General features: G+C 38.4%; 1 protein-coding gene and 2 non-coding genes across 7 annotated transcripts in view; all 3 read right to left on the bottom strand.

Moving 5' to 3' along the window:
* FAM13A (family with sequence similarity 13 member A) overlaps positions 1 to 26,567 on the bottom strand; it is a 315,289-nt gene that overhangs the window by 210,257 nt on the left and 78,465 nt on the right. The window lies entirely within an intron of this gene.
* Positions 19,973 to 20,048, bottom strand: TRNAN-GUU (transfer RNA asparagine (anticodon GUU)). The gene has a single exon. It is a non-coding gene; the product is annotated as a tRNA-Asn (tRNA).
* LOC136307264 (small nucleolar RNA SNORA51) lies at positions 23,040 to 23,170 on the bottom strand. The gene has a single exon (XR_010725922.1). It is a non-coding gene; the product is annotated as a small nucleolar RNA SNORA51 (small nucleolar RNA).

Genomic DNA, 26,567 nt, shown 5'->3' with positions numbered 1-26,567 from the left:
GCAGAATTTGTGTCTTGCTTCTGATTAACAGAATATGGCAAAAGTGATATGATGTCACTCCCATGATTACATTATGTTATACGAGACTCTGTTTTAGCAAACTTGTATCGGGATTCTGCAGCTGACCTTGAAATAAGCTGCCATGTTTAGAAAGGGCCTGCTTAAGTGCCATACGCCGGGGGACTAATGTGGACCTGGGGCCTCTAGCTCACAGCCAGTAAGAAGATGAGGTCTTTAGTCATGCAGCTACAAGGAAATGAGTTTTACCAACAACCTGAATGAGCTTAAAAGCATATTCTTCCCCAAATTAAAGCCTTCTATATGACAATGCAGCCCAGCAGATACTTTGCTTTCAGCATTGTGAGACTGAAGACCCAGCTAAGTTGTACATGGATAACCAACCCATGGAAATTGTGACATAGCAAATGTTTGCTGCTTTAAGCCACTAAATTTGTGCTAATTTGTTCATAATAATTGAAAAGTAAAATAGAGGTTGGTACCTGGAAGTGGGGTGCTGTTGTCACATTTCTAGAATGGAAACCAATGTGGAGGTTCCTCAAAAAATTAAAAATGTAATTGTCTTATTACCCAAAGATTCCGGTTCTGGAAATGTATCTGAAGAAACCCTGAACACTAATTCCAAAGAATATACGCACCCCTATGTTCACTGCAGCATTATTTACAATAGCCAAGATATGGAAGCAACTCAAGTGCCCGTCAGTAGATGAATTAATAAAACAGTTGTGATTTACATACAGAATAGAATACTACTCAGCTGTAAAAAAAAAAAAAAAAAAAAAAAAAAAGAATGAAGTCTTACCATTACTGACAGCATGGACAGACCTAGAGGGCATTACGCTAAGAGAAAAAAGTCAAATGGAGAAAGACAAATAGTATACGACTTCACTGATATGTATAATCTAAAGAACAAAACAAACAAACAAAATAGAAACAGATTCATAGATACAGAGAATAATAGACTGACAGTTGTCAAAGGAGAGGGAGATTGGCGACTGGTAAAAAAGGAGAAGGGATGAAGAAGTACAAATTGGTAGTTACAGGATAGTCACATGGATGTAGCTTACAGCATTGGGAACATAGTCAATAATATGATAACAATGTATAGAGCCAGGTGGGTACTTGAAACATCTGAGGCAGGGGCATTCTGTAAAGTACATGATTTCCTAACCAATATGTTGTACATCTAAAACTAATGCAGAATATTTAATGTAAAATTTAATTTTTAAAAAGCTTATAAATTTTAAATTTACTAATTAAAATAAAAAAAACCCATCATGGCAAAAACAAATGAAAAAAAGTAAGGACAGGATTCTTGGAAGATGGTAGAGTAGAAAGCACCAGAAATCTGTCTCCCCACCTAGACAACAATTGCACTAGCAGAATCGGTCTAATGAAAGTATAAGGTCTACCAGAAAGTTCTGTCCATTTTTGGAATAAAACAAAATACAAATTTTTCTTACCATCAATAAACTTTATTAAATAATATAATTGCCATTATTATTAATGATTTCTTGCCAGCATGAGGGTAATTTGTATATCCCATTTTTGAAAAATATTTTATCTTTTGATGTGAAAAATTGAACCAGTGCTTGTTTGATATCTTATTCATTTTTGAATTTTTTGCCCTTCAAAAAATTTTGTAAGGACAAAAACAAGTGATAGTCGGAGGGAGCTAAGTCCAGGGAATATGGTGGATGCGACAGACATGCTTCTGTAGCATTTCTTCCTTGTTGAAATTCGTAAAAATTACAGTGGCGTAAATGAACTTTATCAGTAGCCATGGGTACACTATCGCTTCACACATAAGACTAACACGAATCAACTTTGTTTTAGTTAATTTACTACATTAGTATGTATACATTAAGTGATAAAAATAGAGAGGCACACATGCGCCAAATAAACATGTGCTTATGTGTCGAAACTTGTTGATAGAAACGGACAGAATTTTCCAGCAGACCTTATATTTTGGAACTCTAGAGTTTATTGAAGGCTAGCTAATCCCAGGAAAAGGCTTGGATGGTAAACTGTGGTTAATTTTGGTCAATTTCAGCATTTAATCCAGTAATAACCACTCACTTCCTCCTTCCCTGCTCCCCAGTCACGTGGCAGGCAGCTGAGCCTGTGTTCCTAGAGTAGCCTGCACATAGCTTACAGAAGCCAGGATAGGAAAAAGAGACACTGTCCTCCAAATATCATGGTTCTACACCTTGAGTGCTGCTTCTGAGGTGCAAAGAGGTGGGCAGCTATTGTTCTACCTCCTTCCCTCCTTGCAAGCTGTAGCTGAAGCGACTTCTAGGAGATTTAGAGGGCCAGCACCCTTTAACCTTCCCCTCTTTGATTTTTTGCTTTTTTCCCTTTTGGGAACCAGGCATTAAAGACTAGGACATTTACGCCTGACCAGGCACTGGTGCAGTACATAGAGTGTTGACCTGGAATGCTGAGGATTCAGGTTTGGAACCCTGAGGTTGTGGGCTTGAGTATGAGCTCATCCAGCTTAAGCGTGGGCTCATCAGCTTGGGCATGGGATAGCCAGCTTGGGTGTGGGATCATAGACATGTCTATGATCCCATGGTTGCGTGCTTGAAGCCCATAGTCTCTGGTTTAAGCCCAAGGTTGCTGGCTTGAGCAAGGGGTCACTGGCTTGGCTGAAGCCCTCCTGATGAATCACATATCAGAAGCAATCTGAACAACTAAGAGTGCCTCAACTACAAGTTGATGCTTCTCATCTTTCTCTCTTCCTGTCTGTTTCTGTCTCTGTTTCTCTCCCCCCCCCAACACACACACAAAAGACTAAGACATTTAAAAATAACTGCATTTATGAGGCAAATTATAAAGTGACTATATATGCCTAGGGAAAGGCTTAAGTTGACACTTCAGGTTGATCTTGGCATAAAGATGTTTACAATTAAAAATAATAAAAAAGTCAATAAAAATAAAAACAGCAAATCCCCAAGGAGTGGAGTATAATCTGATTTCCAGACTTACTACATTATTAAATTCAAATGTCCACTGTTCAACAAAAAAATCACAAAGCATACAAAGAAACAGGAAAGTATGGTTTATTCAAGGAGAAAAACATAGAAACTATTCTTGAAAAATGAATGATGGCAGATATACTAGAAAAAGATTTAAAAATAACTGTCTTAAAGATGCCCCCCAAATACTAAAGGAATATGTGGGAAGAGTTAAGAAAATAATGTGTGCCTGTTCGATTAGCTGTTATTAGCAAGTCAGGTAATAGCAAATGTTGGAGAGGCTGTGGAGAAAAAGGAACCCTCATACACTGTTGGTGGGAATGTAAAGTAGTACAACCATTATGGAAGAAAGTATGGTGGTTCCTCAAAAAACTGAAAATAGAACTACCTTATGACCCAGCAATCCCTCTACTGGGTATATATCCCCAAAACTCAGAAACATTGATACGTAAAGACACATGCAGCCCCATGTTTATTGCAGCATTGTTCACAGTGGCCAGGACATGGAAACAACCAAAAAGCCCATCAATAGATGACTGGATAAAGAAGATGTGGCACATATACACTATGGAATACTACTCAGCCATAAGAAATGATGACATCGGAACATTTACAGCAAAATGGTGGGATCTTGATAACATGATACGAAGCGAAATAAGTAAATCAGAAAAAAACAGGAACTGTATTATTCCATACGTAGGTGGGACATAATAGTGAAACTAAGAGACATTGATAAGAGTGTGGTGGTTACGGGGGGGAGGGGGGAATGGGAGAGGGAAAGGGGGTGGGGAGGGGCACAAAGAAAACAAGATAGAAGGTGACAGAGGACAATCTGACTTTGGGTGGTGGGTATGCAATATAATTGAACGACAAGATAACCTGGACTTGTTATCTTTGAATATATGTATCCTGATTTATTGATGTCACCCCATTAAAAAAATAAAATTATATTAAAAAAAAAGAAAATAATGTGTGAACAAAATGGAAATCAATAAAAACAAGGAAAATCCAAAGATTTTAATGCAATAAAGAATTCACTGAAGGATTCAAAAGGTATATTTGAGCAGGCAGATAAAAGAATCAGTGAATATGAAAACAGGACAATGAGATGATATCGGAGTAATGGTGGCATGAGAGATATTCCTGATCTCTCCCCTTGAAATTTCAACAAATTGAACAACTATTCAATTTGGAAGTGAAGGAATCCTAGCTGGGCTCACAGGCATGCCTGAAAGAGCCACACACTGAATGGACTAAAGGTGGGATGGCATGAAGGGGGAGGTGAAGGATAAAATACGATTTTGGTGGGCTTTGGACAGCAGAGATACAAACCTGGAGTGACTGGGTTCCCTTTTTCTTTGCTGGACTACAGGGAGGAAGGAGGCTTGGGCACTCTGGATTTTGTCTGAGGGATATGGAGAGGGAAACACGGAGTGACTGGGTCTCCTCCTGCTGGGAGAAGTGATGACACAGAGGGGCAGAGGGGAAGATAAACTAAAGCGGCCAGAGCACAGGGTCATGGCCAGTGTTTCTGTAGTCTGCCTGCAGCCTGTACTCAGCAGCCAGAGAAAGCTAAACCGCAGCCCCCAGCCTCCCAGATCCCAACCCCCTCACATTGCAGTACAGAGGGGAGCAGTGATAAACCCCACAGCTAGTTCTTCAGAGCCACTCTCTCCCCTGAAGAACAGAGGTGCTTCATGCCCAGTCCCCAGGTCTCTTGAGATGTGGGAAGAAGCACACCTACATCATTGCTACAACAACATCTCAGAGGAGAGCCCAGGAACTTCACAAAGCTAAAAGTTGTAATACAGCAAAACCTACTGAAAGAAACCTCTCAAAACTAAAATTTATTCCCCCCCCATTTTTCCATTTTCTTTCTTCTTTTTCATTTTTGTGTTTTCTGAAGTTGGAAACGGGGAGGCAGTCAGACAGACTCCCATATGCGCATGACCTGGATCTACCCGGCATGCCCACCAGGGGGCGATGCTCTGCCCATCTGGGGCATTGCTCTGTTGCAACCAGAGCCATTCCAGCGCCTGAAGCAGAAGCCATAGAGCCATCCTCAGCGGCCGGGCCAACTTTGCTTCAATGGAGCCTTGGCTGTGGGAGGGGAAGAGAGAGACAGAGAGGAAAGAGAAGGGGAGGGGTGGAGAAGCAGATGGGCGCTTCTCCTGTGTGCCCTGGCCGGGAATCGAACCCGGGACTCCTGCACGCCAGGCCAACGCTCTACCACTGTTCTTTTTCATTTTTGAATTTCATTTTTTTGTGTGTGTGACAGAGACAGAGTGAAAGAGACAGCGAGAGGAGCAGATAAGGACAGACAGACAGGAAGGGAGAGAGATGAGAAGCATCAATTCTTCATTGCAGCTTCTTAGGTGTTCATTGATTGCTTTCTCATATGTGCTTTGACTGGGGGCTACTGCAGAGTGAGTGATCCCTTGCTCAAGCCAGCGACCTTGGGCTTTAAGCCAGAGACGTTTGGGCTCAAGCCAGAGACCATGGGATCATGTCTATTAATCCACACTCAAGCCAGGGAGCCCATGGTCAAATCAGTGACTTTGGGGTTTCAAACCTGAGTCCTCTCTGTCCCAGTCAACCCTCTATCTACTGCACCACCACCTGGTAGGCTGAATTTCATTTTTTTAAATTTTTATATTTTTATCTTTTGTGTGTGGGTGTTTTGTTTTTTCTTTCTTTGCCTTTGATCTTCTTTCTTGTGCTTTTTTTCTTATTTGTCATAATTAAAAATTTTTTTATTGTATTTTAATTTTTTTCAATATTTTTAGTTGTTTTTTTTGTTAGGGTTCTTAACAATACTACTCTCAAATGCCATCAAAGAAGAAGAAATCAAGTACCATAGCTACACAAGACAAGAGGCATATTTCAAAAAGAAAAAAAATCTCCAGAAAAAATCTCAATCACATGGAAGCCTTGGAGTTAAATGATAGAGAATTCAAAATTGAGGTTCTGAAAATACTCAATGAGATGTGAGAAGACACCAATAGGCAAATAAATGAGCTCAGAAAACAAATTAATGACCAAAAAATACCTCACCAAGGTGACTGAAACTTTAAAAACAGAAATGATGTACTCAACATGTGAATTGAAGACTGAGGTGGCAATCTTAGCTAATAGAACAAGCCAGATAGAGGAAAGAATCAGTGACATTGAAGACAGCCAACTAGAGATACTACAGAGAGAAGAGAAGAGAGACTCAAGAATTAAAAAAACTGAAAGAGCTCTACAAGAATTGTCTGATTCCATCAATATAAAAATAATGGGTATATCAGAAGAAGAAGAGAGGGAGAAGAGAATGGAGAGCCTATTCAAATAAATGATGAAAAAACAGAACAATGAAAATTATTGTGTCTAAGGAACAGGAAAAAGAAAGATGAAGAATATAGAGCCTAGTGGACCTGTGGGACACTAGTAAGTGGCTCCCAGAAGGAGCAGAGTGAGAGAGACTGAGAGAGAGAGACAGAGAGAACGAGAGAGAGAGAGAATATTTGAAGAAACAGTGGCTGAAAACTTCATTATAAAAGACATAAATATAAATAGCAAAGAAGCTCAGAAGACTCCAAGAGACCTGCACTGAGACACAATATAATTACCCTTGCAAAAGCCCAAAGATAGAGAATTTTGAAAGCAACAAGACAACACATACAAGTGATCCTCAATTATATTATCAATATTTTTCAACAGAAGCTTTGAATATCTGAAGATTGATACATTCAAAATACTAAAAAACTAAAACCTGTCAACTAGAATTGTCTATCTGGCAAAAATATCCTTCAAAAGTGAGGGATGGACAAAGGTTGAGAGACTCGTACACCTGGGCTGCAGGAAGTGCTCGTGGAAGTCCTGCGCAGGGAAATGAGAGGCCACCGGAAAGAAACCTGGCACCTCGTGGAAAAAGAAAGACCTCAATCAAGGTGGATATGTGGGCAAAGACAAAGCCAACATTATTGCAATAGTGGTTGTAACTGCACTTTTTGTTTTCTAGGGATCAGAAAACTGTGATTACTAGATGCTGGAGTAAGGGGAAGAGTTGATTAAAAGGGATATGAGGAAACTGTGTGGAATGGTGAAAATCTTAATTGTGGTTGTAGTGATGATATAACTGCATGAGTCAAAACTCAGAGCACTACGCTAAAATAGATGCATTTTTCACTATGTAAATTGTATATCAAGAAACAAAACTTTTTTAAAAAGCATCTTGCAAACTATAAATAATCATACCAAAGTTTTTTGTTACACATGTAAAATTCTAGCTTTTAACAGTAACACTGTTCATCTACCTGGAACTTGCAACTGGCTAAAATTCTCTAGTTATTTTCATAGGAATTGCCATTAAACTAGATCTTCCTAGATCTGTTCCCTTATGAGAATTGAAGTTGAAGACTAAATATTAATCTACTGTAAATATCAATTTGCTAAGTTTTCAGCCATTTTCTACCTATGACATAATAAAAGAAAAGAAATAACATTTTTGTAGTCTTCTTCAATCTCTTGTATCTAAGCTTTGCTATTCAACACATTCTTCTTCGCTGTGTTTCACTGAATTTTATATGCATAGTGTTCTATGTCTCAATCTAAATCATTAATAAAAGGCTTAAGTAAAAGAGTGGTGAGATACTTCATTTGTAATTTCTCTTTGTACTGTCATCACTTGATGCATCGGTACCTTTAGCATATAATTGTTCACTCAGGACTGAATGTACCTAATTGCATTATCACAAGATCACATTGCCCAATCTTGTACACATTCATTCCATGCAAATACTATGTTCTTAACTTATTATTTTGCAATTAAATGTTGACATGCTGAGACATTCTTCCTTATGTTGTTATTTGCAAAAAATAAATAAAAATCTATTATTGAAAGCAGTCACTGGAGGTCAGGCTTAATAACCATTTTAAAAGGTAAAAGTTTCCAAATGCATTTTGTCTTGTCTTTGAGTCTATTGTAATTGACCTATATTCATTTATATAAGTAAATATTTAGCATAAATGAAAATTTGGAAGATTTTTAAAAAGATAAGTAATTCAATAATAAAGTTCCTAAAATGTTTCTTGGAATTGAAGTCAGGTACTGGAAACAAAAATTTCAAGAATTGTTTATGTACCTGGCTTCACCTTAGGCAATGTTTTCCTTCTTAAGAACTACTGATGTTTACGGTTCCAGGTATTTAATTAATAATGTATGTTGGCTTTTCATTTTCCCCCTCACGTTGCAGATTTCATAAATAGTGCCACTTATTAATCCAAATGATTAGTTAAGTCTTTTCTCCTCAAAAGTACCAACAGGAGATAAAACTTCCTAAATGAAAGTTCTAGACTATTACATGAACAATTACCCAATCATTTCTATATAGTAATCAATATTCTAGATAAATTGAAAATTTTTACATATTTAGATATTTTTCAAATATCCAGATGTCTAACATCAAGTTACCAATCATTTGGGTGCATAAATCATTTTTTAAAAATTTACACTGGATAACTAGATATGTTTCAACCTACTTTAGATATATGGTTTCAACCAAATAGTGAAAAAGTAATAACTGATTATTATTTTTAAGGATAGTTATTATTAAATCTGCAATGATAAAATTCAGATAGAAATGGATATACTTAAGAAAATGATAATTGGGATATCTTTGTCATTTTCTGAACAAGCATTTGTATGGTAAAAAATTTTCTAAAGGAGAATAAACCAATTCATGACCTGTGACTATGGAAGAATAAGAGGAAGAATTCAGCATTTGCACAATCATCCAGAGAGAAAAGGTGTGGGAAAAACTGAAAATCAGAGTCCCCAAGGTCAGGGTTGGCTGCTGTAGGGAGGCTCCAGAGTGGTGGGAGCACGGGGTTAGTGGGTACATCTACAAGGAGTTGTTGCTACTTGAGTGAGTGAATGAGTTTGTGTGTGTGTGTGTGTGTGCAAGTGTGTATGTGTACATAGATACATATGTCTACAGATGTATCAATCATAAAAGAGTCAGCTAAGAAACCATGGATTTTAAATTTATGACATAACTAGAGGACAGTAAGATATTTATGAAATGTGCACCATTCACCTAGAGTAGCTATCAACCTTTCTGGCCACTGAAATGTAAGTGGATAATACTTTAAAACTAAAAACACAAAACAAAACCTAAATGTTCATCACAGCGTTGGCCTGGCGTGCAGGAGTCCCAGGTTCGATTCCCGGCCAGGGCACACAGGAGAAGCGCCCATCTGCTTCTCCACCCCTCCCCCTCTCCTTCCTCTCTGTCTCTGTCTTCCCCTCCCGCAGCCAAGGCTCCATTGGAGCAAAGATGGCCCGGGCGCTGGGGATGGCTCTGTGGCCTCTGCCCCAGGCGCTAGGATGGCTCTGGATGCAGCAGAGCAACACCCCAGATGGGCAGAGCATCGCCCCCTGGTGGGCGTGCCGGGTGGATCCCGGTCGGGCGCATGCGGGAGTCTGTCTGCCTCCCCGTTTCCAGCTTCGGAAAAATGCAAAATAATAATAATAATAATAATAATAATAATAATAATTAAGTAAATTATAAAACAAAGAAATACTATAGCAACTTACAACAGTGGTGTATTATAGATTAATATTTGCTGACATAGAAAGATGTTCATGGCATATTAAATGATAAAGTTAGTAACAGAATAGCAAGTATGAATATTCCTGGTATGTAAAATGCATTAAATTCCTGTGTAGAGATTTCTAAAAAAACATTTAGAAAAATGTGAATAGCAGTAGGTCACTGGGTAATTTTTATTTTATTTTATTTTATTTTATTTTATTTTATTTTATTATTTTAGTTACTGATAAGAAATAAGTGCTATTTTAATGAAACTAGTAATATCACTTGGAAAGTTTTTAAAGTGATGAAAGCACATATCTGCTTCTATGATGCTTAATCTGATAACACTATCATTACCTCACCCAGACCAGACAAACAGCTTTCAATAAGATGTTCACTTGTTCTACAGCAACAGCTTGGCCACCCAGAGAGAGATTACTAATACACTAACTGTTTTTTTTTTAAACGTTTTTAGTAAAGATGAGATAATTTTACCTCAGTGTTACCTCTACAAAAACAACTTTTACTAGTAAAAAGGCATTACTAAACATCAAACTATAAATTTACATAAAAAACTTTTATGAAAAGTAAACAAAACTATACTATGTGAAAGGTAAGAAAGCCTCTTCTACCTGTGAGTAATAAATGGCACTCGTACATGTGACTTTTTTTTTTTGTATTTTTCTGAAGTGAGAAGCAGGGAGGCAGAGAGACAGACTCCTCCCTGCACCAGACTGGGATCCACCAGGCATGCCCACTAGGGGACGATGCTTTTCCCATCTGGGCTGTTGCTCTTCTGCAACCATAGCCATTCCAGCACCCCAGGCGGAGGCCATGGAGCCGTCCTCAGTGCCTGGGTCAACCCTGCTTCAGTGGAGCCCTGGCTGTGGGTGGGGAAGAGAGAGACAGAGAGAAAGAAGAGGGGGAAGGGTGGAGAACCAGATGGGTGCTTCTCCTGTGTGCCCTGGCCTGGAATTGAACCAGGGACTTCCACAAGCCGGGCTGACACTCTACCACTGAGCCAACCAGCCAGGGCCATGTGACTCTTTTAAAAGACATTTGACCTAAGTACTCATAGATCAGTTATGAGTTGATAGATTAAAATCAGTTCCCTGATAGCACCAAAAATTAATTTTATATCAAAATGTTGTTCCACAATATGGTTAACCTTAAAAAAAAGTACTGAATAAATAATGCTGATGAGTAAGTGTATTCTTTCTACCTCCTTAGAATGGTGGCAATTTCCCTAGAATAAGAATAACAGGACCAGGGTCTTCTTTCAAATATATTTTTTTAAAACATATTTCATAGCTCCTTGTTTATACGTTTAAGAGACCACCAGTTTGTTACTTGGTGCTAAAACTTACAAATATGGTAAGATGCTTATATCATACTGACAACAGGGTATTTCAAGCTTGCAGATATCTACCTTTACTTAACAGGTACAAGTGGGTAAATGAGTCACCTGATGTATGAGCCAATGAATAAATGAATGCACTTCTCAGGCAGGTCCTACTGAACAATAACACCAATGAAAGAGCAGCTGTAAACAACTCCCGGTGTGCCAGAATACTCAATAGGTTTGACTTCCATTCAACACCAATAAAACCTTCCTGAACAGTCAACAAAAAATTAAAGCAGTTGCAATCCGTGTACCTAGGTTAGGCAACAGGATATAGTGATAGAGTAAATTTGCATATATTTCATCTGACTGAGAACACCCAGAACAGTTAATTTAATAAATATGTAAACAGTCCATGATCTAACGAATATTTACCAAGCATTTATTCTTTGCTGGTAGGAAGTGCTTCAGACAATAGCAAGGCTAAGGGCAGGAGAGCCCCTGACCTACAGGAGTTTATATAATGGGGTGAGGAGTAAGAAAGTTTTATAAATAGTATAATTAATAGAATATTTCCAGGAGAAAGGTACAAACTAGTTCAAGAATGGTCACAAGAGGTAGAAATGGGTAGTTTTGGGGTTAAAAAGTTATTATTAATTATTATTATTATTACTATTATTATCATCAGTAGGAAAACCTTTTACAGGAGAAGATATTTGACATAGGCCTTAAAAGACTAGCCAACATAGCTAATTCAACATATTCTTCTGAAATCTGTCTACAGAGATCACCAGCCAGTAGGCATAGTGAATCATTAAACTAACACATATTCTGCTCTCTCAACGTTATTATTTAACAGAAGATCCACAAAGATGTATTTGCATGCTGCTAAGAATACTGGTGTTCTTACTGACTCTTCTAATGTGATGGGAAAATACTCACACAGCACAACACTACATCCTTCCATCTTCTTCCCTTTTATAATTAAACAGGCAACACCAGGGTATTTTAGACTTTGCCTTACATAATAAGTGCTACAATTTAAGCAGCTGTAATGTTCCGAGTCTCCTATATGATGAGCGTTAGGTCATTCCTTGTCTTTATGGGAATGAAACAGTGTAGGGACTTGGGCCTGGGAATGGAACAATACTGGGTGCCCAGGAAACCAAGTGCAGACTGGGTGGCACATCGGCTAATCTAGCTGCAGGAAAATGTCACCACTCCTCCATTCCCTGCTCAAAGAAAAAAAAATATATCGAATTTTATCTCCCTACCAATTGCTTGCTTTCCCTACCCTGACAGACAATTCCACAAGCCTACTTTTTTTTTTTCCAAAAAGCCCACCTTTTTGTGCAATCTCACTTTGTGTTCAGCTTATAAAAGCAGCCAAACAGAGGAAGCCCCTCAGCACGTTCAGAGGACCTTCCTGTTCTCTGCGCTGTTTCTCTTGTGCTCTAGCAAAAGCTTAGTAAAATCTGCCTGCAAATTTCTCTGGGGTTTGCTGTTGATTCACATCTTGGGAAATGCAAGAACCTCAATGCCGGTAAGAAGACTAACAGTGCCTTTCACTGAGAGAGAAACATAAAAAGGAAAGACACCTGTGGGTTATGCATGAACTACAAGGTGATCCAAATAGACTCTGGGTTTGCTTTTAATCCCTGAATGTTCCTCTCCATCAAAAATATACAGTAAGTATCTCTCTCAAACAAAATGTCCCTCTCTACACTATTAGAGACAGAATGGAAAGTAAATAGTAATCCATTTAAAACATTATAAAGGAACAAAAAAAAAAGCTCAAATTTTGTGGCTACTAAAAATATTGAAAAGATAGTGAAATATAGGCAAAACTATTTTATGTAAAGACCTTTAAAACATTGTAGTAAAAAAACACATAACAAAATTTATCATGTTAATAATTTTTATGAGGTGTTCAGTAGTGTTGTGAAACATTTCTACAGAATATTTTTATCTTGCAAAATTTAAATTCTAGTCAATGAACAGTTTTCCTATTTCCTAACTGCCAAGACCCTGGCAAGCACCATTCTACCTTTTGTTCTATGAATTTAAATAGATACCTCATATAAGTAGAATCATACAGTATTTGTCTTTTTGAGACTAGCTTATTTCACTTAGAGTAATGTCCTCCAAGTTCACCCATGTTGTAGCTTGTGTCAGGATTTCTTTCCTTGTAAAGACTAAATAATATTCCCTCCTATGTATATACCATATTTTGTTTATCCATTCATTCAGGGATGGACACATGGGTTGTTGCTACTTCTTGAATAATGCTATGAACGTGGGTGTTCACATGTCTTCTTGTGACCCTGCTTTCAATTCTTTTAGATAAATACCCAGGAGGAGGATTGCTAGATCATGTAGTAATTCAATTTTTAATTTTTGAGGGACAGTGTGGAGCCCTTTTGTGTACCTTCAGCCTATTAATGTGGTTTCCAAACCTTCTGCTTAGAAGCCTGACTATACCAAAATATGCCCAACAGAAAGCTGTTTATTTTTTAATCTCATTTGTTATATACTATATTCATTAAAATATTCATTACTTTTAGTCCATCCTGATTCTGTTATTATGTTAAAATAAATCACATCACTGCTTCTATCAATGCACTAAAATGAAAAACAATCTTATAAAGGTAAAAATTTTTAAATTGAATTAAATACCATAAATCTATCCCAAATATCATATATGCAAAACCAGGTAATCCTGTCACTAAAGTAAAAACTAAGAACTATCCTTTCTTTATAGAATTCTCCAACTCAGCACCTTGATTTTTACTGTAGGGCCCTTATGTTTTATAATTACAGAGTAGAAGACAAGAATCCAGACTATAAGCCTTGAATTCAGGTTCAAACTTTGGTTGTTTATTTTATTATCTGCGTGACATTGTGTAAGTAACTTAACTCACATGTGTCTGTTTCTTACCTAACTTATAGGGCTGTTCTTAGGATTAAATGAGTTTATACATGTAATTTGTTAGAACAGTGTAACACTTAATAAACACTTGTGATTATTACTATAATCATTACTACTTATTTGCATAGTGTTTTTGTCCTTCTTCAACAGAAACATAAGCTCACTGAGGTTAGGCAGCATGTTTCTCTGGTTTGTCCACTCTCTATCTGGTGCACACACACTGTCAGTGACATAGAATGTGCTCCATAAAAAGTCAGTGAATGAATAAATCTCATTCTCTGTCAAATCTCAGTCATATTCTTCAGCAATTCTTTTTTAATGGGAGCTTTTTGTCCAACACATTTCATCTGTGATCACCTTTGAGGGATGATGTCTGAGTGGTATGTTTTATATTTGCTCATCACAGAAATGAGAGACATTTCCTTCTGACTTGAAACATGGCATAGAACAATGAAAAGAAAAATCAGTGGGGCATGTGTTGTACTATCATGATTTTCGGAAAACCAAATACCATATTTTTCGCTCCGTAAGGCGCACCTAGGGTTTTAAGGAGGAAAATAAGAAAAAAAAGTATTCTGAACCAAATGGTGTGTTAAAATATTTAATAAAATATATACCACAATAACATTTCAATAATGTAAACTCAACAGCAGTATTAACAACATTAGCACTGTTATGAACAAATGAGAAGAGACTTGAATGTTCAAATAGTCTCCTAGTTATCCGGGAACCCCAGGGAGTCATCATTGCTAGTGTCAGAATTTAAAAAGCTCAGCTGCTCATAATCACTGGTATCATCACTTTCTTCGCTATTTTCATATATGATACCATCTTCAGTGCCATCTAAGGCATTGTTAATGTCACATTTTTTGAATGACCATATCATGGTTTCATTCATTCACAAACATGATGTTTTCACCCATTCACAAACTTGAGTGATAGTGGGTCTCTTCATTCATCCAGTTGGTGTCAGATCACAACTACCAGCAGCCATCCATTTGTTCCGCTCTTCTTGCATAAAGACTTTAAACAGTTTGTTGATGGAAGCGTCGAGGTTGCAACTGGCTGGTAAGACCTTCAGGATTTACAGCTAGATGAGTCTTCACTTCTTTAAAGTTTTTTTTTTTTGTGTGTGTGTGTGTGTGTGTGGTTTCGCTAATATGTGCTCTTAACTGGTCAAGCACTAATACGGTAGCAGGTGACGTCAGCACTTCACACAGAGCTCCAGCAGCTGCAGCGTAGCCCTCCACCACTGCAGCGTGCCCCTCAGTCTGCCCTCGATGATGCCAGATGAATGCACCCACACAATGTCACTCGCCTTCCCTCCTGCGCTGCATGCAACTGTGGAAACCAGAACCAGGAGATCACTCAGCAGATGCCGGGGTTCCGCACACCACCACGGTGGCTATGATTATGCTCCCACTGGTGCTCATTCTATATATGTTTACTGGTGCAGCACCCACAGCAGTTAAAAAAAAAATGAACATTCGCTCCATAAGACGCACAGGCATTGCCCCCTCCACTTTTGAGGGGAAAAAAAGTGTGTCTTATGGAGCAAAAAATACAGTAAACCAAACTCCAATTAACAGTCAGTTTTTCCCACCATAGGTAATTGGGAAGAAGGGGGGAAAAATTATTTTGGAGACTGTAGATCAGTTGATATTTGGTTGTTACTAGGAGTTTTAAGCATGTGTTTTCTGTCATCATGTCCCTAAACAGTGCCCTGTGCTGGCTGAGTGACAAAGGCCATGGTGGTGTGTGTTTACTTTTCATAACTACAGTCCACCACATACTTACTTTTCCTGTTTATTCCTTTTCACAGAGGACCTGCAATAATGTCCATGCTTATTAAGGGTTTGTTTGCTCATGGTGGGAGGCTGTCTGGGTCCGTTGGCCAAGAAGGGCAGATAATATAAACTGACTGTTTGCATTATCGCTGACACAATGCATATTCAGAACACACCTTTCTAAAGTTTCAACTCTGCACTACTTATCTTCTGAACAGCTGGAAAGTGGGGGTAGACAACCATTGTGTCCCAACATATCAAGCATAAAACTATTAGAATCAGTAGCAAGGTAAACTCAATTCCTTAAAAAAAGCTCTAATTTTCTCTTGGCCCAGACCTAAAATCACTCTTTAAATTAAGACTGCACTAACTGCTTACTCACAATGAAACATGTTTTTTTCTGTCCTGGATGCATGGGGCTACACACTGTTCTTTCTTAATAGCAAGGGAAGCACTGACTGAACTTCCAAAAGTATTTGTGAGGTTTCTAACCTTTCTTCCACTTTTTTTCCATCCCATCTCTCACTTCATGTTCCTGCCCTTTTCACTTTATCAAGAATAATGAGTATTTAAACTCCAGGGAATAAGAGCTAAGTACTTGCCTTAGTTTTTTCCCCCAAAGAATCAAGTGGCATTTATTTCACCTCTGCATGTATAAATATTTATTTGATAGAAACCCATGTAACACTATTACGGTTACATAGGTAGAAACATCCTCTTTCATCAAAGGAGCATACACTGAACTAAGGGGACACAAAATATAAATATTTTTGAGGAAATGAAATAATAATGTCATTAATACAAAAGAGGTTCCAAGGAAGTCATATAAACACGGTACTTTTCTCAGTTCTCTTTCTTCTTGATGCCTCTCCATAGTTCATCCTTTTCTGAAATTCCATTTTCTTTAGCTCTGGTGATGCTACATCAGTTTTCATTTCTTTGATCTCTCCAACTGTCCTTTCCAATCACTTAGTTATAGACATCCCCAAGATGCCACTGTTCTTGGAGAGTCTGTCCATTTTGTCTTCAAAAAGTAAATTAGAATGAATGACTCCCAAACTCTAGTTCAGCCTCCAGATTTTCCTCTAATTTTATTACAGCTGACTATCTCTAGATCCTGATAAATAGTTCTTAGGAAGTAGTAGAAGATATGAGGCTACAGGAGAAATCACACACCAGTCATTAAAGGCTTTGAATGCTATGGTAGATAAAAGAAGTATCCTTGAATGTAGGTCTTGGAAGCAAGAGGTAGGTATGTTTTATTTTTATTTATTTGTTTGTTTGTTTTTGTTTTGTATCAGAGAGAGGGACAGATAGGGACAGACAGACAGGAAGGGAGAGAGATGAGAAACATCAATTCTTTGTTGTGGCAACTTCAGTTGTTCATTGATTGCTTTCTTGTATGTGCCTTGACCATGGGGCTACAGCAGACTGAGTGATCCCTTGCTCAAGCCAGTGACCTTGGACTCAAGCTGCTGAGCTTTGCTCAAACCAGATGAGCCTGAGCTCAAGCTGGCGACCTTGGAGTCTTGAACCTGGGTCCTCCACATCCTAGTCCAATGCTCTATCCACTGTGCCACTGCCTAGTCAGGCGAGGTAGGTATGTTTTAAATCAGTTATTCTAGCACTAATGTGGATTTGGATTAAAGTAAGGAAGAACAAAAAGGAAAAACAATTAAGTTATCAGAATCAGACAAAGAAGACATAAATAGAAGTTGAGGGATGTGGAGTGCATCAGAGAGGAGAGAGAGGACTCATGTTAGCTAAGTGTAAATGAATCACAATCCACATCACTGACATACACCCTCAAATATTCACATGATCAGAAACTATCATAAACCCTATGCAACAGTGATCACAACTGTGAGTCAGTAATCATTTAAGGAATTTCCCTCTTTCTTTCTTTCTCCTACAGAGAATGAGCTCTCTAAAGGTATGAACCACGTTGTTTGGCCAATATCTGGCACACTGCCTGCTGGCATACAGAATGTACCAAATAAATTGATAAATATAAATTATAGAAAACTAAAATCACATTAAAAATCTTAATGCTGAAAAGAAATTCATATATCATCTAATAGCAAATAGAGGGTTAGAGAAATTAAATGACTTGCTTAAAGTACACAAAGCTAGTTAATAACAGAGGCAGGAGTAGAATTATGCTTCTTCAAGACTGAGTCTTTATAGTAACTTTGTGGGAGAAAAATAAAAGACCACTGTGTATGTAGAAGGCAGACACATGGGTGTAAGATAATTCTGTAATTGTATAAGTGTACATATACACTTCTACAATAATGTTGGGAATATAAACTTGCCACTTGATTTTGTCAACAGCTAAGTAAAATGCATCAATGTATATATTTATATATTTTTGGTATATATGCCTAAATTTGCCACTTGTCATAAATGGACAATGATACAAAGAGTTTAAAAGGCTAAAAGCTCTTTTCTAGGTTAAGTTTGAACAAGATATACAGCACTAGTTTTTATTTTGAAGTTATAGAGAGCAATTACATTTCACTAGTAAACTGATACTGCTTTTACTTGATTTTTAAAGGTATGAAAAGAAAAGCAGAATTATCAGAATCGGTATTTGCTTTTTTTTTAACCCCCACAGAGAAATAGTATTCATTTTAAATGTTTTCTTCAATTTTTAAAAGTTATAATTAAAACTGACTCTACATGTGTGGGCTAAATTACAATGAAAGTCATTAATCCCACAAATAACACATGACTGGTGAGATAGAGTAAAATGCAATATATAACAGTATCTTGAGAAAGCATGTGATCTAGTGGAAAACAGAGCAGACCAAGAGTCAGAAGACATCCTATTCATAGTCTTCTGCTTACTGGTGATGTACCTCATGGCCACGCACTGACACCCACCCAATGGACCTCATGGCCAAGCACTGGCAACCACCCATCAGCCACTTCATGGCCAAGCACTGACACCCACCTATCAGCCACCTCATGGAACCTTCTTTCTTCCTAAGATTGATATAAGAAATAAACAATGTCATAAATGCAGACATCTTTTGAAGGTGTGTTTTGAAGGGAAACATGCAATTTCATTTCTGAAGTATTACTTAATAGACTAGTTTGATGTCGGCTGGCTGGGTGTTTCTGTTTAATCAACAGCTGACTGACTTAAAGAACCCTGAATTTATGCTGGACCATATATTTCTCCAGATGATCATTAACTGCCAAGCTGATGTTATTTCTTAATCATTGCATTCCCACAGAGATCGAAGGACTCCAGAGGTTATTTTTCAAGGATAAGAAATCTTTGACTCTAGCCCCAATCAGCAATGTTCAACCACCAAGACTGGTTATTCTCTAGAGAGGTATGTTCCAGAGAAGAGTTCACATACTTTAAAAACATTGCTTCACACTGAAAGGGTAAAAGACCTGGAAAACATCTATACTTGATCCTTTTCATATAAACATCGACCTAAAATGCATTGACTGAAAGTTGCTAGGAAAAAAAAATCACTGCTCCTTGCAATATAGCAAAGTAAATTATTTCACATTAAGAAAAAATATATATATAAATTACACTGTATATTTGGTTATTAATTTCATATATTACAAACAAATGACCAATCAACTTGCTGAGCAACCACTTGAAGATCTATTGCCACCTCTGGAGTAAGGTCAAAAAGTATCCTTTCTGATTACTTTTGTTTAAAAAAACAACGCTTAAAGCATCATTAGTACCACTAATCAGTGTAATAAATTTACCCTTCACACAGAATATTGAGAGGAACACTATGTATGGACCACATAAAATTATAAATCATCATGATATTCCATTTTCTCCCTTGTAAGAAAATGTATGTATATAAATTTAAGAATTTGATGCTAAAGTGATGATAAAGTGACACTGTGACTCACTTCGCAAAGTATGAATTACTCTCCAGATGTTGCTTGGTTACCAGGCTAATTATTTCAGTGAAATTACATCCTTAAATCATACCATATGCCAAAATAAATTTCACTGGCATTCAGTACATAAACATTAAAAAAATTAAATGTAAGATAAAATAAGAGAATTTTTTTTTTTTGTATTTTTCTGAAGCTGGAAACGGGGAGGCAGTCAGACTGACTCTGGCATGCGCTCGACCGGGATCCTCCCGGCATGCCCACCAGGGGGCGATGCTCTTCCCCTCTGGGGCTTTGCTCTGTTGCGACCAGAGCCACTCTAGCGCCTGGGGCAGAGGCCATAGAGCCATCCCCAGCGCCCGGGCCATCTTTGCTCCAATGGAGCCTTGGCTGTGGGAGGGGAAGAAAGAGACAGAGAGGAAGGAGAGGGGGTGGAGAAGCAGATGGGTGCTTCTGTGTGCCCTGGCCAGGAATCGAACCCGGGACTCCTGCACAACAGGCTGACACTCTACCACTGAGCCAACCAGCCAGGGCCTAAGAGAATATTTAATAACTTTTAGATCCCATGTCACACCTTCTCTCATTTCCAATTATGGATGATTTTCATTTTCAGCTTTACTCTTAAGTTTTGCTCTGAAAAAATTTTTTTTACAATGAACATGTTACTTTCATAATAAAAAATAAACATACCAATTTTTAAAAATGGTAACTGAAATGTCAATTACCACAGTGACCAGTGACCGTGGAACTGATTACACAGAGCATAGGCATTAACCTGCTGAGCAGTGTGAACATTCATGTAAGTCCTTGTGCCTCCTGACCATCCAGGGTACGACTGTACGAAAATTTCATTTTAAAAGGGTGTCAGGCAACATTAAAAAAAAGGCTAATGTTTGTTCTTCTTGTTTCCATAAATTGGTTATCAAACAAACATGATTTGAGTTAATAAAACTATAACTGGATGGAACTAATTTCATTTTTTGAAAACAAACACCTCATTCCCAGAGGTCAACTGAGTATGAAAAAAACTCACTACTCAAAGGGTTAAAGTAACCACTGGAAAGGGCTGGTACAGGTTTCAGCAGAGAAAAGGCCAAACTTTCCAATCACCCGTTCTTTAATATGCCAGACACATGTTTATGGATGATGGCTATATAAATACAATTGTGTTAAAAATTAAATGAACGACCTGCACCTTATGAAGACTTACTAACAAGTTATAAATATACTAGAAAGCCCGGTGGTCATACGAAATGACTGCTGTTCTAGATATTATAAATTGTAATTAAAATGATTTGTGCAAAGGTGTCTGCTAATTCAAACTGAATTACCCAGGGCAGGCGGCAAGGACGCCCCTTTGCTTACTGTCCCACGGGGTTTCCCCCTTCTACTTGCTTAATTGCTTAAAGTAGAGTGCAATGAAGGAAACCACTGGTGGTACATTTCTTAAGAGCCACCGCTAGCTCAATAAATAAGGTGATTTAAATAATAAAATGTTAATTCACATGTCAAAGATCTCTTTGTACACAACATTTCTTGTGTAGATCTTTCCATCATTTTTAAGCTCGCCTTGCAGAGGACCATCAATTATTTTTAATTTTACATCCGTTCTTTCACGAACTCTTGAACAGGCAACATAAAGTTGACCATGTCCAAATGCAGGCTCAGGTAAAAAAATGCCAACATGCTTAAGCGTTTGGCCCTGACACTTATTGATGGTCATAGCAAAGGCAAGTTTTATAGGAAATTGTGTACGTCTCAATTGAAATGGCAACCCTGTTTGAGATGGAGCCAAATCAATTCTTGGAATGACATGTATTTCACCTTTAGAAGAGCCAGTCAAAGACTTAGCTATTATGACATTATTTTTCAATTGGAGAACCTCTAGTATTGTACCATTGCAAAGACCCCTTCTGGTGTTAAGATTTCTTAACAGCATAATAATTGCTCCAATCTTTAACCTCAATTTGTGAGGAGGCATGCCAGAAGGCGGGACTATTTGAATGCCGTGGCAACTTCACCCCATTGGCTAGTACAGTTACGCAAGCAACCAATAAGCTATCGGCGACAGACACTTAAGCCGCATATAATAAAGATGACTATGAGAGACTAGGGCTTGGGCTTAATTTTTTAAAATGTCAACTATCAACACTTTTCAATCCAAATTACCATTTTCCAAAAGTGAAATTTGGGCTACAAACCAAACAAAGCTGCTTAGCAGTAGCTAACAAATATAGTCACAACAACATTGTAGGTTTATCTGGTTACACATCCTATTTCTGCCTACAGACTTAGTGGATCTCATCTAATACACTGGGGAAATTTTTTTTTCATTTTCTGTTGTATGAGGTTTTAGAAATGTTTCTATATATTTCTGCATCGCTGATTCCAAATATGAAATCTGTTTTTTGGTGCATGCTCTAGTTTTTTGCAATTTTAATTTCTTTTTGTTATAGTTAATGGCATGCATTGGTTTTTAAATTGGGTTTAAAGGGCCACGACTCTTGGATTGAACATAATCACAAGGCAAATAATGTTTTACAAACATCACTTTTACATAATTGTAGTTGTTTTTAAATGTAAAAAATTATTATCTGATAAAAACACCCTCTTATTTTTTATTTTTTTTTATTTTTTTTATTGATTTTTTAATTGATTTTTAGAGAGAGGGGAGAGAGAGAGAAGGGGGAGGAGCAGGAAGCATCAACTCCCATATGTGCCTTGACCAGGCAAGCCCAGGGTTTCGAACCGGCAACCTCAGTGTTCCAGGTCGACGCTTTATCCCACTGCGCCACCACAGGTCAGGCAAAACACCCTCTTATTTTGTTTTAAGATTGAATCATGGCTTCTTCGAGTAGGCATAAATGTAAGAATAGTCCTGACACCTTCTGTTATATATGTGGCCTTGTCTTTCGAGAAGATAAAAGCAGGTTTGTTCGATGGACCTCAAATTCGAACCCTCATACGTAACAAAGAATTTGCCAGGAAGATGAATAAAGAGGAGAAAGCAGCATGGCAGTCTTTTGTGGCAGTTATAAAGAACTTCCTTGGCAACAAAAAAGCAGAATACTATGAACTTCTGGTTCAAAGGATGCTGTTGGCTTTCCATACATTGGATGGAACATGAGGGCTAAGATTCACTTCCTGAACAGTCACCTTGGTAAGTTTCCTGAAAATCTTGTTAGTGATGAGCAGACTACTGCCTGAGCATCAAAAGACATTGTCCTCAACAAGTACACAAACTCAAGAGCTACAAATGCAAATTTTTGCCTGAATAGAATTTAAATAAGTTTTGCGCAAATTTTATGATTAAAATAAGTGTTTTAATATGTTCTATTTTGAAATTGTAGACAAATTCTGATGCAATCATATCTTTAGTGTATTAGTGTATTTACTGCATTATATAAATTATTATATTTTCACAAAGATGATGCCCAAGAAGACATTCTACTTCATTATGTTAAACTAAATGTTGAAAATTTTACAATAAGATGAAAACCTAAAATCTTTTTTTTTCCCCGAACCCCATGTCCCCCCATTCACAATACAGACCAGGCAAAGGGCCAGGGCTGAGGTGTAGATGGGTGGGTTTACTCTGCCTCCTCTTTCTGTACAGTCAGTGTAACAACACAGCCTACAGTAAGCACTGGGAGGCCAAAACCTAAAATCTTGAATTGTAAAAATAACTGTAGCTTATAGAGAAAAACTAATGTCAGATTTGAGATCAGCACACTCGAATTAGGTAAGAACAAGTGTTTCTGTGGATGCAACAAAAATTTTGTTCCCCAGTGATATTTACCGATGTCCACATACACACAAAACAATCACGCATAACTCATAATTCATAACTAAAGGTTATGAGTTAGTGATTTGGTACCATTAACCATTAACTTACTCTGCTATTTTCCTGGAAGGTTTGAAGGTGTCCAACAGCAGCTTTAAAACCTTTTGTACATGGCCACTGGGCAAAAATGTAACACCTTGGAAGATTTATCACTCAAAATAAAAAATTGATTTATCTCTTTAACCTTTGGAAGTAGTTACATTACTCATTACCTTAATGATTAACACTGAAATACTTGTTTGAAAGGATAAGATCTACAGACATAAGGCAAAGAAATCAAAGAAATGAAGGGCTTATTTATCATAGCAATTAACATGTTTGTTTTAATTATTAGATATTAAAATTTGATATTCTTGATATTATTCAATGATGGAAACTAAATGTGCACAATGTGTTTAACACAGTGTTAGGAATATTAACTACCAACCAAAGAAAGAAAAATCTGAGCTAAAGTCATTAGGGAGTCTGGTTTCTTCATCAGTGTCATTTAACAGATAGATTTTTAAATTAATTCTAATAGTACATACAAATATTTAGGTTTTTCTAATATTAGCCTCAGTTTGAAGACTATTTTGTCAAAGACACCTTCAAATTCAAAGGAGTCATATAGTAATATTGGAAAGTATAATACATTTGTGAACCCTTAGAAAGACACATACTAAGAAGGGTTCCTAGTGGCAAACTGGGCTCAAATTTTAAAAACATAGCTGAGCCCTGGCCAGTTAGCTCAATGGTAGAGCATCAGCAAGGTCTGTGGATGTTCCTGGGTTCAATTGCTAGTCTGGGCACACAGGAGAAGCACCCATCAGCTTCTCCACTCTTCACCCTCTCCTTTCTCTCTCTCTCTCTCTCTCTCTCTCTCTCTCTCTCTCTCTCTCCTCCCGCAGCCAAGGCTCCATTGGAGCAAAGTTGGCCTGGGTACTGAGGACAGCTCCATGGCCTCTGTGTCAGGTGCTAGAATAGCTCCAGCCAGAACAGAGTAATGCCCCAGATGCAGAGCATCACCCCCTGGTGGGCATGCCGGGTGGATCCTGGTCCAGCGCATGCGGGAGTCTGCCTGACTGCCTCCCCACTTCTAACTTCAAAATACAAAACAGCAACAACAACAAAAACAAACCCAGAGCTGAGCAGCCATTTTTGCTCAGGGGCCTGTCACCCAAACTGCACTTCACAGAGAAGCTGGCACCAGACTGCCTATCTGTGACTGACTGCCTGCTTGCACTATGTTCTGCTATCTGGGCCAGACCTTATAAAGAAGTTCCTGAAATTTTATTTTAACCTACAAAACTGAGGCTTTCCCCATCCAATCAAAGCTATGTAGCTCTGGCCAATCAGAGTGGCTCTATTCTGATCAATCAAGACAGTGACTTTTGGGGCAAACTGCTAGGAGTTGGAGTCCTCATTTGCATTGAGATGGACCAATTGGGGAGCAGGGCAAGGACTTCAGTTCAACTTCCTTCTGGTTCAGGAAGCACACTTGCTCTTTCCACTGAAGAATGAAGACTGCTTCTCCCTGGCTGAGCCAAAACACTGAAGGTGTCTCACCAGAGCAGAGCAAAGCAGACTGTTATGGAGCAGTGCAGTGTGGTACAAAGCAGACCAGCAAGGATCAGAGCTGACCACACTATCGCGGAGCTGAGCTGAGCATAGCTGTCTAGCTAGACAGGGGCCTGGCCAAAGGGCTACCTGGCCACAGAGCTATTCTACAGCTGTGCTGTATCTCAGTTGAGCTGTTTTGCATTGCATAAAGTTTCCTTCTTTACCACACACGAAATTGGGAGTCTTTGTTGGTGTTAATTTGGTGCCAACAACCACTGGTTGACAGAATAAAGTTGCTGTTTATGAGAAAATTAGGCTCCAATGTCAGCATGTGAAAAGAAAAATCATGCATAGTCAACATTGTTGTTGTTGTTGTTATTATTATTATTTTATTCAGTGAGAGGAGGGGAGGCAGAGACAGATTCTCACATGTGCCATGATTAGGATTCACCTGGCAAGTCCACTAGGGGGCGATGCTCTGCCCATCTGGGGCATTGGTCAGTTGTAACCAAGCTCTTCTTAGTGCCTGAGGCAGAGGCCATGGAGCCATACTCAGCACCCGGGGCCCATGCCTGGGGTCAACTCACACCAATTGAGCCATGGCTGCAGAAGGGGAAGAGAAGGAAGGGAGAGAAGATGGAGGGGGAGAGGTGGAGAAGCCAAGGGGCGCTTCTCCTGAGTACCCTGACTAGGAAGCAAACCTGGGACATCCACATGCCAACGGGCCAGCGCCCTTTAAATTCTTAAAGTACAACATACCTCACCATATCCTAAACAATCGGCTATATCTGGTACACACTACCTTAGACACACTCTCAAGAAAACAGAGAAAGGAGCCGAGGACAAGGAACCTGGTGCATTATTTTGGGAGTAGGAATACAGGAAGCACGGGTGAGACAAGGAGGCAAGTAGGAATGTGAAACAATGCAAAGTGCACATAGCTATTTTACAAAGAACCCTAATGGCTCACAACAGTTTGCCTGACAGACGCTCTGTCTGGAAATCTGGAATTCAACAGGTGGGCTTACAGGATAAGCCATGGACAGAGTATCCATTCCATAGGCAGGAGAAAGAAGAGATATACCTACTTTCTTCCTGACTCCTGTATCCCATTGTCAAAGGGATTTAACTGTTCCAGACTTCCCAGGTTACGTGTCTAGCCCCTCTGGCAGGCCATCAGAAATTCAGATCCTATTTCTGGGTCCAAAATTGATTGGGGAAACCAGGAACTCTGGACAGGTGGCTGGCTGACTCAGCTGCAAGGCAGCAGACAAAGAGAAGGACCCAGCATTCTTCAAGCAGGTGGAAGGTCAGGCCGTGGTGGCAGATTAGTCTGCAGGTGGGTAGGGCCAAGGCAATTTGAGGAAGTAACAAGATTTGTATGTTACAAGTACTAAGTTTAAGAAGTTGGTTTGTATTTACAAGTTTCATTGGACAAGAAAAAAATTTTAAGTATTAAAAAGTATATATAATACTGTAAAAAGCTTGTACCACATGTAAAAAGAAAGTGAAAACTAAGACAACTGAGGTAAGAAGAATGTCCTATTTCCCACTTCATTAAGAAAAGAAATTACTGCTAATCTAAGAATACTATTCTTTTTTTTTTTTTTTTTTTTTTTTACAGAGACAGAGAGAGGGATAGACAGGGACAGACAGACAGGAACGGAGAG

This window comes from Saccopteryx bilineata, chromosome 5, assembly GCF_036850765.1.
Source record: "Saccopteryx bilineata isolate mSacBil1 chromosome 5, mSacBil1_pri_phased_curated, whole genome shotgun sequence".
Classification (NCBI taxonomy): Eukaryota; Metazoa; Chordata; class Mammalia; order Chiroptera; family Emballonuridae; genus Saccopteryx; species Saccopteryx bilineata.
Note: the sequence above shows the minus strand (reverse complement) of the source record. Positions and strands in the feature narration are given on the sequence as shown.